The following is a 12,768-nucleotide window of genomic DNA, read 5'->3' on the forward strand; positions in this document are numbered from 1 at the left end:
TTCCACTTAGTAAAACCTAGTTTCTCGCTTTTGTGTTTTAAGGTCATAAATAGCATCTGTATCTGTTTTGCCTTTAAGTCATTACATGAATTGACTCTCAGATCTTTCTTAGCCTACGGGTTCAGGGCTGTCACTTTCTGGAGAATGAAGTTGCTTTTCTTAAAGATGCCTGTCAAGCTCTCTGCCACCTCCCCCTCTTCTTCTCTCTGCTTTGTGACAACAAACACGACCGTCAAACCGGCAGGAGTTTTTGGCTGAAAGCCAACCCTGAGTGTCGAAGTGGCCCTGTGCTCTCTGTGGATGTCCGCAGCCCTGGCTCACATGGGTGGGGAAATCACTCTGAGCCAGGATCTGGGGGAGAAAGACTCGATCAGTCAATCAATCAATCAGTCAGTGGTATTTGAGCGCTTATTGTGTGCAGAACATGGTACACACTAAGCACTTAGAAGAGTAAAACAGAGTTGGTAGACACGTTCCCTGCCCACAGTGAGCTTGAGGTCTAGAGGGGGAAACGAGCTGTGTGACCGGAGGCAAGTCACTTAACTTCTCTGTTGCTCAGTTACCTCATCTGTAAAATGGAGACTGACTGTGATCCCCCATGTGGGACATAGACTGTGTCCAACCTGATTAGCTTGTATCTACCCCAGTGCTTAGTACAGTGCCTGGCACATAGTAAACGCTTAACAAATACCCCCACCCCTAGCCCCAGATGTGTTGTTTAAAATAGAGCTGTTTGCTAGACTGCTGGTGTAATCAGAGGCTCATTTCTGTCCAAAGATTCAGCTCTATCAGTTTCTGCACAAGCCTCCATACCCGTGAAAGGAGTTTGGTTGCTGAAAGGGTGGGGGAAACTTAAAAAATCCCATTCTCCTTTCCCTTATATTCTTCCCTCCCTCACCCCGACCCCCTCCACATATTAACTGAAATTGCAGAAATCGGGTCTTGTGTTTTTCTGTTCATCCAGAGAGTATCTCTGGTTTTGCCACTGTTCTTGTCACACATGAGGTTGGCTTTTCTGGGGATTATACCCGAGTGTAAATGCAATCTGACACTCTCCAGCCCTGCCTGCCCATCTTCAGACTTTTTGAGGCTCTGAAGAGCTTTTCCAATAATATTTGATGGATTATGTCTTCCCCCCCACCCCCACCCAATACACGAGAGAGGGTGACATTTAGAAATGTCTTTTGCTTGGAAGACATTAATCACCTCTTAAAGCCAGTTTTGTTTATGAATAAACAGAGCTTAACTCCTTCATTCCTGCGGGTCAGATCAGCCATCAGCCCCTTAATGAGGTCTTGTCTGCTTTGCGTCATGTTCAGTGGGCAGACTGAGGTCGCAGCCAACTCTTGGTATTTAATGATTTTAAGAAAACACTATGTAGTCTTCAGCTTGGCAACTGCCAGAAGACCTTAGCTCCCTAGTTGGATTCTAAAGAAACAATCTTTTATCCCTTTGCACTAGTAAATCATGTGTGGAGATGTGCCGGCTGTGTTCTCATATATCTCTCATATTCCTTTATCACTTATTTTTCATTTCTTTTTTGTGTCTGTGTTTACCCCCGCTTTGGACTGTTAGCTCCTTGAAGGCAGGGACTGGATCTTTTACTGTGCTCCCCCAAGCACTTAATAGAGAACCTTGTAAAGACTTTTAAACGCAGCCTCATCCCCCACTGCCTGACCTCTGAATAATAATAATTGCAGTATTTGCTACGCGATTACCGTGTTCCAGCGCTGGGATGGATACAAGATAATCAAGTTGAACAGAGTCCCTGTCCCACATTAAGGCTCACTAAGTAGGAGGGAGGCAGGTGTTGAATCTGCATTTGACAGATGAGGAAACTGAGGTCCAGAGAAGTTAAGTGACTTGCTCAAGGTCACACAGCAGGTAAGTGGCATATATGGAATTAGAATCCAGGTCTTCTCCTAGGCCATTGCTCTTCCCACTAGATCATCCTGCTTCCAACTGGGCTAAACACTTGGGCCTTGGGTTGGCAGTTGCTCTCCAGGGTTCTCAGCAACAAACAGCTGTGGTCCCTCTATAACCCAGGGCTGGTTTTAGGCTGTGAGCACCCAGGCCCTGTAATTCCTCATGGGCAGCAGATCCCGTGACCCCTGGCAAACTGGTTTATGCAGGCCTGCTCCAAGGATTGAAATCCCACCTCTGCCACATGTCTGCTGTGTGACCTTGGGCAAGTCACTTAACTTCTCTGTGCCTCAGTTACCTCATCTGTAAAATGGGAATTAAAAGTGTGAGCCCCACGTGGGACAACCTGATTACCCTGTGTCTACTCCAGCGCTTAGAACAGTGCTTGGCACATAGTAAGCGCTTAACAAATACCATCATTATTATTTTTTTTTTTAACTAGCTGGACTACGTGCTCCCCTGGTAGTTTCGCTCTTTAAACTGGGCCCAGTTCAGGGCTATGTTGGAAAGCCATTTGTCTGGCTTTATACTGGAAGACCAGGTCTAGCCTCTGCTCAGAATAAAGTACCAAAAGCCTTTTATAATAATAATAATAATAATAATAATGATGGTATTTGTTAAGCGCTTACTATGTGCAAAGCACTGTTGTAAGCGCTGGGGGGATACAAGGTGATCCGGTTGTGCCATGTGGGGCTCACAGTCTTAATCCCCATTTTACAGATGAGGGAACTGAGGCACAGAGAAGTGAGGTGACTTGCCCAAAGTCACACAGCTGACAATCGGTGGAGCTGGGATGCCTTTTATGCCTGAATGTTTATCATAAGGGCCCAGCCTCTTATTGCCCACATAGGGCTTACTGTCTAAGTAGGAGGGATGCAGGTTTTGAATCTTCATTTGCCAGATGAGGAAACTGAGTCCCAGAGAAGTTAAGTGACTTGCCCAAGCTCACACAGCAGATGAATCGTGGAGCCAGGATTAGAACCCAGGCTTTCTGACTCCCAAGCCTGAGCTCTTTCCACAAAGCCAAACTGCATCGTGGATGTGGTGCCCAATGTCACAGCCACAGGGCATTCTAATCCAAAGGCTCTGGAGCGTGTGGCAAGGAAGAGATGTCCTCACACAATGCCATTCCCCACTTGCCAGGGCCACAAAGAGCTCCAGAATTGGGTGGAATTAGCATGCTTCCACAAAATGGGTTCTTATCCCAGCTCCACCACTAGTTCATTCATTCATTCAATCGTATTTATTGAGTGCTTACTGTGTGCAGAGCACTGTACTGAGCGCTTGGGAAGTACAAGTTGGCAACATATAGAGACGGTCCCTACCCAACAACGGGCTCACAGTCTAGAAGGGGGAGACAGAGAACGAAACAAAATATATTAACAGAATAAAATAAATAGAATAAATATGTACAAGTAAAATAGAGTGATAAATACATACAAACATATATACATATATATATATACAGGTGCTGTGGGGAAGGGAAGGAGGTAAGGCGGGGGGATGGAGGGGGGAGAGGAAGGAGGGGGCTCAGACATGTGGCAGAGCCAAGATTAGAACCCCATGACCACTGACTCCCAAGCCCGGGCTCTTTCCACTGAGCCACGCTGCTAATAATAATGGCATTTGTTAAGCGCTTCCTGTGTATGAGGCACTGTACTAAGGGCTGAGGTGGATCCAAGCCAGTCGGGTTGGATCCAAGTCACTTCACTTCTCTGTGCCTCAGTTCCCTCATCTGTAAAATGGGGATGAAGACTGTAAGCCCCATGTGGGACAACCTGATTGACCTTGGACAAGTCACTTCTCTGAGCCTCAGTTACCTTATCTGTAAAATGGGGATTAATCCCATGAGCTCCACGTGGGCTGTGGACTGTATCCAATCTGATTAGCTTGTATCTACTGGTGCTCAGTGCAGTGCCCGGTACAGAGGCAGTGCCTAACGAATACCATTAAAAAGTAACTTGTCTGTGCCTCAGTTCCCTCATCTGCAAAATGGGGGTTTAATACCTGTCCTTCCTCATACTTAGATGATGAGCCCCATGTGGGTCCTGATTATCTTGTATGTACCCAGTGCTCAGCACAGTGCCTGGCATATAGCAACGTGGCTTAGTGGAAAGAGCCCGGGCTTGGGAGTCAGAGGTAGTGGGTTCTAATCATGGCTCCGGCACTTGTCAGCTGTGTGACTTTGGGCAAGTCACTTCACTTCTCTGGGCCTCAGTTACCCCATCTGCAAAACGGGGATGAAGACTGTGAGCCCCGCATGGGACAACCTGATCACCTTGTCTCTATCCCAGCACTTAGAACGGTGCTTGGCACATAGTAAGCGCTTAACAAATATCATCATTATGATAGGAAGGGCTTAACAAATACCATTTTTTTAAAAAAGGAGTGCGTCAGACGTGCTCACGTCCTACTGCGTGATGTGAGTGACGTCAACGGCAACGCCCGACTTTGGCCAAGCAGCGGGGTGCCCCTCCTTCACGTGCCCCAGGCCGCTGTGGCCCACCCAGACGACACTCGCCACCCTCCATCCCCCGGGGAGGGGTCGGTAAACCTTCTCCACAGTCTTCTAGACTGTGAGCCCACTGTTGGGTAGGGACTGTCTCTATATGTTGCCAACTTGTACTTCCCAAGCGCTTAGTACAGTGCTCCGCCCACAGTAAGTGCTCAATAAATGCGATTGATTGATTCTCCCTCTACCCCTACAAAGTTGGCCACCCGAGCAGGGCATCGCCCGCCCCTCACGTGGAAAGACAGTGGCCAAGCAAGCCCCAGACCCGGCCTCTAGAGAGGCAGCCCCCTGCCACCGAGCCTCCACTTCCGCTTAAAAGCCCAGGCTTTGCGCCCCCACTGCGGGCAAGACGCTGGGCTAAACGCTCGAAGAGGCGGGGCAGTCGCGCTGGGCCGAGGCCCCTTGGTGGAGACAAGCAGGACCGGGCCTGTAACGGGGCACCCCTCCACGCCAAAGAAGGAGCTTCTGAGTAACCGTGGGTCCAACCTGGGGCTGGACCCCACCCCCCGCCTCCTGTCGGAGCCCTCCATCACAGCCCCCAGGTAGGTACTACTACTGCTAATAATAATAATGGCATTTATTGAGCGCTTACTATGTGCAAAGCACTGTTCCAAGCACTGGGGTGGTTACAAAATGATCAGGTTATCCCCCGTGGGGCTCACAGTCTTAATCCCCATTTTACAGATGAGGTCACTGAGGCCCAGAAAAGTGAAGTGACTTGCCCAGAGTCATACCGCTTACAATTGGCGGAGCCGGGATTTGAACCCCTGACCTCTGACTCCAAAGACGCTGGTCCGGTTACACATGGCACAGACCCAGCCTGGGCCAGAATTCCAGAAGGGACCCGTCTTACCTCCTTCCCTTCCCCACAGCACCTGTATATATGTATATATGTTTGTACATATTTATTACTCTATTTACTTATTTATTTTACTTGTACATATCTATTCTATTTATTTTATTTTGTTAATATGTTTGGGTTTGTTCTCTGCCTCCCCCTTCTAGACTGTGAGCCCACTGTTGGGTAGGGACTGTCTCTATATGTTGCCAACTTGTACTTCCCAATCGCTTAGTCCAGTGCTCTGCACACAGTAAGCACTCAATAAATACGATTGATTGATTGATTGGGCACAGTGCCAGTCACACACCTGGGAGCGGTACTACCGGGCGCAGCAGCAAAGGCGGTGGAAATCGCCGACTTGTACTTCCCCAGCGCTTAGCCCAGTGCTCTAAACACTGTAAGCGCTCAATAAATACAATTGAATGAATAAATGAAATCGGGCCCAGGCCTCCCGAACAGCTAGGGGTGCAGGTGTCGTAGTGCAGCCCCCTCCCTCACCCTCCGTCCTAACAGTGCCCCATGCAGCATCGGCCCAAACCCTTCCAGCCTTTCCCAGAGCGGAGGGCCATTTCATTCATTCATTGTCATTTATTGAGCGCTTACTGTGGGCAGAGCACTGGACTAAGCGCTCAGGAAGTACTAATTGGCCACAGGTAGAGACAGTCCTGCCTCAACAACGGGCTCACAGTCTAGAAGGGGGAGACAGACAACAAAACGAGTAGGACAGGCATCAATACCATCAGAATAAATAGAGTTATCGCTATAACATCATCATCATCAATCGTATTTATTGAGCGCTTACTGTGTGCAGAGCACTGTACTAAGCGCTTGGGAAGTACAAGTTGGCAACATATAGAGACAGTCCCTACCCAACAGTGGGCTCACAGTCTAAAAGGGGGAGACAGAGAACAAAACCAAACATACTAACAAAATAAAATAAATAGAATTGATATGTACAAGTAAAATAAATAAATAAATAAATAGAGTAATAAATATGTACAAACATATATACATATTTATTACTCTATTACTATATACACATCTATATACACATCATTAATAAAATAGAGTAATAAATATGTACAAATAGGCACAAGTGCTGTGGGGAGGGGAAGGGAGGAGGGCAGAGGGAGGGAGGGGGCGATGGGGAGGAGGAGGAGAGGAAAAGGGAGGGCTCAATCTGGGAAGGCCTCTTGGAGGAGGTGAGGTCCAGGAACATCAAACCCCATTGTCCCCTCCAGGGCCTCTAATGAGCAATCAGCCCCGAGGGGCGACCCCCCCCGCAAGTTTCCTATGCCCAGAGGGGGCTGTGTCTTGGCTGCCCCCATCAATCAATCAATCAATCGTATTTATTGAGCGCTTACTGTGTGCAGAGCACTGTACTAAGCGCTTGGGAAGTACAAGTTGGCAACATATAGAGACAGTCCCTACCCAACAGTGGGCTCACAACCACAGCCTCAGGATGTTATGTGCATAATAATAATAATAAAGATGATTACTGTGTGCAAAGCACTGTTCTAACTGCTGAGGAGGTTACAAGGTGATGCCGACTTGTACTTCCCAAGCGCTTAGTACAGTGCTCTGCACACAGTAAGCACTCAATAAATACGAATGAATGAATCAGGTTGACCCACGGGGGGGGGGGGCTCACAGTCTTCATCCCCATTTTACAGATGAGTGAACTGAGGCACAAAGAAGTGACTTGCAAGTGGCGGAGCCGGGATTTGAACCCACGACCTCTGACTCCAAAGGCCGGGCTCTTTCCACTGAGCCACGCTGCTTCTCATGAGCAGTGTGCATCGGGGCCAGGCCCCCACCTTCTCTCCCCCTCGGCCTGGAGCTCAGCCAGCAGCGTCTGAACGGGAAATCGAACGGTAATTGAGACGCCCAAGATAGGTTACTTAGCAGCTGGGCTTTTGAGCCGGGATTGGCTTCCTCCTGTGGGTTTTGCCGCTGGAGAAGAGCCCTCATCAACACTGCCGGGGAGGAAAACTGTATTTGGAAGTGGAAGGTGGGCTCTCCCAAAGGCGCACAGTGGGGGAAAAAAAAGAGGTGCAATGTCACAAAGTTTCTCTGCAGGATTCTGGGCTTCGGTGGGCCCGGTTGCTAAGACAGTTGGGTAGGCGGTGTTTCATTTATTCAGTCGTATTTATTGAGCGCTTACTGGGTGCAGAGCACCGGACTAAGCGCATGGAAAGTACAAATCGGGTCCCTACCCAGCAACGTGGGGAGCTCTACTTCCCCCCCCCCCAGAACTATAGGAACAACCATGAGAAGGAGTGTGGCGTGGGCTCTGCCCCTTGTCTGCCGTGTGACCTTGGGCCAGTCTTTCCTCTCTGCCTTAGTCACCTCATCGGTAAAATGGGGATTAATCAATCAATCGTATTTATTGAGCGCTTACGGTGTGCAGAGCACTGTACTAAGCGCATGGGAAGTACAAGCTGGCAACATATAGAGACAGTCCCTACCCAACAGTGGGCTCACAGTCTAGAAGGGGGAGACCGACAACAAAACCAAACATACTAACAAAATAAAATAAATAGAATAGATATGTACAAGTAAAATAAATAAATAAATAAATAGATTAATGAATATGTACAAACATATATACATATATACAGGTGCTGTGGGGAAGGGAAGGAGGTAAGATGGGGGGCATGGAGAGGGGGACGAGGGGGAGAGGAAGGAAGGGGCTCAGTCTGGGAAGACCTCCTGGAGGAGGTGAGCTCTCATTAGGGCCTTGAAGGGAGGAAGAGAGCTAGCTTGGCGGGTGGGCAGAGGGATTGGGGGCATTCCAGAGGGAGGGCTCACAGATTAAGACTGTGAGCCCCACGTGGGACAACCTGATCACCTTGTATCTACCCCAGCGCTTAGAACAGTGCTTGACACATAGTAAGCGCTTAACAAACACCATCATTAGTAGTAGTAGTAGGGCTTCATCCCCTGCTTTTGATGCCGAGCATGTTTGCTCCTCAGCTGGTCCTCTGGCAGCTATGATTTCGGTCTTAGCCAGGGGCGCTTTCTCCAGAACAAAACCTGGCCAGGCTGGGGTCCCAAGGTGCCTTATTTTATTTTATTGCACCCTTTATTCTCCCCACAGAATTTATGTACATAGTTGTAATTTACTTATATTAATGTCTATCTCTCCCTCTAGACTGTAAGCTCCTTGTGGGCGGGGAACGTATCTACCAAATTTGTTATATTGTGCTCTCTCAAGGACTTTATTGTACTCTGCACACAACAGTAATAATAACTGTGGTTTTCGTGAAGTGTTTGCTCTGTGCCAGACACTGTTCTAAGAGGTGGGGTGGATATAAGTCAATCAGGTTGGACACAGTCCCTGTCCCACATGAGGCTCACGGATTTAAGCCTCATTTTACAGAGGAGGTAGCAGAGGCACAGAGAAGTGAAGTGATAAATATGATTGATTATTTCTGGGAGCAAGGCAAGCTGAATGGCCTGCCCCATGCACCTTCCAGCCGTCCCCACCCTCCAAACTATGTTGGGGATGCCTCTCTATCTCTTGTTTTGCCGATTTCCTCTTGTGGTGCACTGGGTATTTTTTTCAACCATTTTTATGTGCCCTGCACTGCCCGGAATGAGCTATGTGATTTCTTCTAGGTGCTGAGTTAAAGGGATTGGGAACCATCAGTGAAAATGACCCTGTAGTAACCCCAGGCAGGACCCAAATTAGCCCCGTCTCCCAATTTCTTTGTGGGGGCTCCTTTTTCCAGGACGGCTGGTAAAGGGAGAGTGGTAATCTTATAACATGAATTGAGGCATCTGTGGTGGGATCATTCAAACCCCAGGTAGGGCCCCCGACTCCTTGCATGTACCTATTAAGGGGAGGTTAATGCCACAACCCCACACTCTATTTTCAATGCAATTTTGCCAGCCCATTGAGGGGCCCGGCCTCTCGATGCCTGCTTGTTCCAGAGAACGCTTGCGGGAGGTTAATTACTTTGGCAAAGAGACTTGTAATTCGCCAGCCACCCCGTGTGCGGCTCGATGGGCACAAATGTAGTATGTCCGGGCCTCTAATTACCCCGGGATTGTTTGCTAAACAATGCCGGGAAATTGGATCAGTGGTTTCTGCCCCCAGACACCTCGGGCTGATTAAAGCGTATGTGTTTGGCAGGAGGGGCAGTGCTGAAAAGCTGTGATTACCTTGGGGTAGTTTGGAGGAAAGAGGCCCAAGATTTCTCTCCATTCGGGAGTTGAGCCCGGTTTCCAACCACCCGCAGGACTGGAGGAGGGGGGACCCGTTAAAACCCCAAAGGTCGTTCTGATGGCCTCATCTTAGCCCACAACAGGGCTGGAAAAGGTGTGGAGTCGGAAGGGCAGCCCAGATGGTCGTGGGGAGGCCGGGGCAGACTGAAAGAGGTTAATAGCTCGTGTTTGGCATGTGCCAAGCTGGGGTAGATGCAACTTATTCAGCTAGGAATACAATCCCTGCCCCACGTGGGGCTCACAGTCTAAGTCGGAGGGAGAATGGGTATAAAATCCCCATTTTAATAATAATAATGATTATGGTATTTGTTAAGCACTTACTATGTGCCAAGCACTGTTCTAAGCCCTGGTAGATACAAGGTAATCAGGTTGTCCCTCGTGGGGCTCACAGTCTTAATCCCCATTTTACAGATGAGGTAACTGAGGCACAGAGAAGTGAAGTGATTTGCCCAAGATCACACAGCAGACAAGTGGCGGAGCAGGGATTAGAACCCACGCCTGACTGTGAGCCCGTTGTTGGGTAGGGATTGTCTCTATTTGTTCCCAGTAAGCCACCCTGCTTCCCCTCTTATTACTGTGGCATGTTTGCTCTGTGAAGCGTCGGATCCCACCCTAACAGGCTTCCGGTTTCTTGGAAAGCTGGTCTGGGTCATGCCAAGCTTTCCACTCTTAGGCTCAGCTCCTCCTGCCCGTGCTTCCTAGAGAGTTTCCCTATTCATTCAGCTCAATAATAATATTTGTTAAGTCCTTACTATATGCCAGGCACTGTGCTTAGCTCTGGGATGGATACAAGCAAATTGTCCCATGTGGGGCTCACAGTGTCATTCCCCACTTTACAGATGAACTGGGAACTGAGGCCCAGAGAAGTGAAGTGACTTGCTCACAGTCACCCAGCAGACAAGTGGCGGAGCCAGGATTAGAACCCACATCCTCTGATTCCCAGGCCCGTGCTCTTGCCACTAGAACATGCTGCTTCCCTCATTTTACAGATGAGGAAACTGAGGCTCGGGGAAGTGATTTGCCCAAGTCACCCAGCAGGCAAGTGGCAGAGCTGGGATCAGAATCCAGGTCCTCTGACCCCCGGCCCAGGCTCTTTTCCCAGACCACTCTGCACACCCTTCCTTCTGGAAAGGGAAGAGGGAGGCTGAGAGGGGTTCTGAAATTACTCTCCTAGGAAGAGCAATTAGGTGGTAGGCTCAAGCCACTGTCAGAGACAAAGTCCAGACCTGGATGAGACATTGATCCAATCCAGTAACCCTTGGCTTATAGATTTATGAGATGAGAGAAGATCTTGCAGAATCCATTTTCACCAGAAGTCGAGACAGAGTATCAACAGGTTCGACGATGATTTGGATGAATTCATGGGCGGGTTAGGGATGTTAAAGGAGGTGGAAGCACAGAAAAAAGGGTTCATCTAGATTCAAGAACAATAGTCAAATTACGGCTTATTAAAGGGAAAGGTTGGTGATGTTGGGTCATATATTAATGTCTGTCTTCCCCTCTAGACTGTAAGTTCACTGGGGGCAAGAAGTGTTACCACCAGCTCCATTGTACTATACTCTCCCAAGCACTTAGAACAGTGCTCTGCACACAGTGAACACTCGATAAATATAATTGATTGATCCTTAATCATAAGGATGGATTTAATCAATTGGTATTGGTATTTATTGAGCACTTACTGTGGGCAGAATATTGTACAATGTGCTTGGGAAGGTACAAGGGAGACAGCCATGTTGTGGTTCCTCCAGTACTCCTGTTGGAGGTGTTAGCAGTCAGAATACAAGGCTTGACTGGCCATTGGTCAGACACATGTGATATTTCTTCCTCTTCCTCCTCCTCTTTTTCTCATCATTATTTTTGTATTTAAGCGCTTACTGTGTGTCAAGAACTGTTCTAAGTGTTCGAGTAGGTGCAGGTTTTATTAGGTAGGACACAGTCAGATGACCTGGGTTCTGATCATGACTCTGCCACTTGTCTGCTATGTGACCTTCGGCCAGTCGCTTAACTTCTCTATGCCTCAGTTACCTCATCTGTAAATATGAAGATTAAGACTGTGAGCCCTACGTGCAGGGACTGTGTCCAACCTGGATTATATTATGTCTACCCCAGCACTTAGTACAGTGCCTGGCACATAAGTGCCTAACAAATGCCATTAAAAAAAAATCCCTGTTTCACATTCTAAGTAGGTGGGGACCAGGCATGGAATCCCCATTTTGCAGTTGAGGAAACTGAGGTGCAGAGAAGTTAAGTGACTTGTCCAAGGTCACACCTAGTGGGCACCACCGTGGGCGGTGTGGTTCCCTGAGATACCCCAGGCCCACACACATCCTGGGCCAAATAGCATCAGAAGCTCCTCCTGCACCTGTCACAATCTGCTCTCACCAAGTTCCGTAAGAGCTGCACATCATTGGCAATTTACTCATAGGATAATCGTGTAGTATAGTTCATGTCGTGGGGGCTCCATGATATATGGCCCATAATATAGCCATATTGTCATTCAGCTGATATTTTGCACATCATTCTCAAAATTGCATAGTATGTTATTTGCCTGCCATTTTTTACCATCAGAAATCAGCAAAGACCCTTTCCTCCCTCTTGAACCATTTCTCTTGCCCTCCAACTCCCCCTGGGGTAGATTGGACAAGCCCAATCAGGAGAAATCATGGGTGGGCTTTAGGTGCGCACACCACCACCACCACCACCCGGCCTCCCCCACTGCTTTGTGCTGCCCCCCGACCCCCACCTTTCCCAGCCCTTCCAGGCCCAGCTGTTCTCTGGCCTCTCCCCTGTCGCGGGGAGGGGGGAGAAGAGGGTGACAAAAGCAGCAGCAGCTAGTTGCTTTGCAAATGAATGTAAATTCGTGTACACATGTTGCTCAGGAATAGGTAGCTGTTTGCCCATAATTATGCTAATTTTCTAATCCAATAATAATACCGTGATTATCCAGAAACACAGTGTGGCTGATTATTCCCCATCCATTTGATGGGAGGGGGCGAGGAGAGTGGAGGAGGAAGGGAAAGGAGAGCGGCTTTGAGCATATTCAGGCTCCTCCGGAGGGGCTGTCTCCCCGTTGTCTCCCGCTCCTCCCCACCCCTCCCCGCATCCATGAACCCGGATTTGGGGCAGATCTGTGCGTGAGGCCTCGGCCTGGTCATTTTTGAGGAAGCACAGCCGTTATCCCTGTGCTGCTTTCTAAGGCCGGCCCCCTGCTTTGCTTGAAGCTACCCTCCTTGAGGCCCAGATAGTGGAGAACTGGGCAGTG

The sequence above is a fragment of the Tachyglossus aculeatus genome, chromosome 17 (assembly GCF_015852505.1).
Source record: "Tachyglossus aculeatus isolate mTacAcu1 chromosome 17, mTacAcu1.pri, whole genome shotgun sequence".
Lineage (NCBI taxonomy): Eukaryota > Metazoa > Chordata > Mammalia > Monotremata > Tachyglossidae > Tachyglossus > Tachyglossus aculeatus.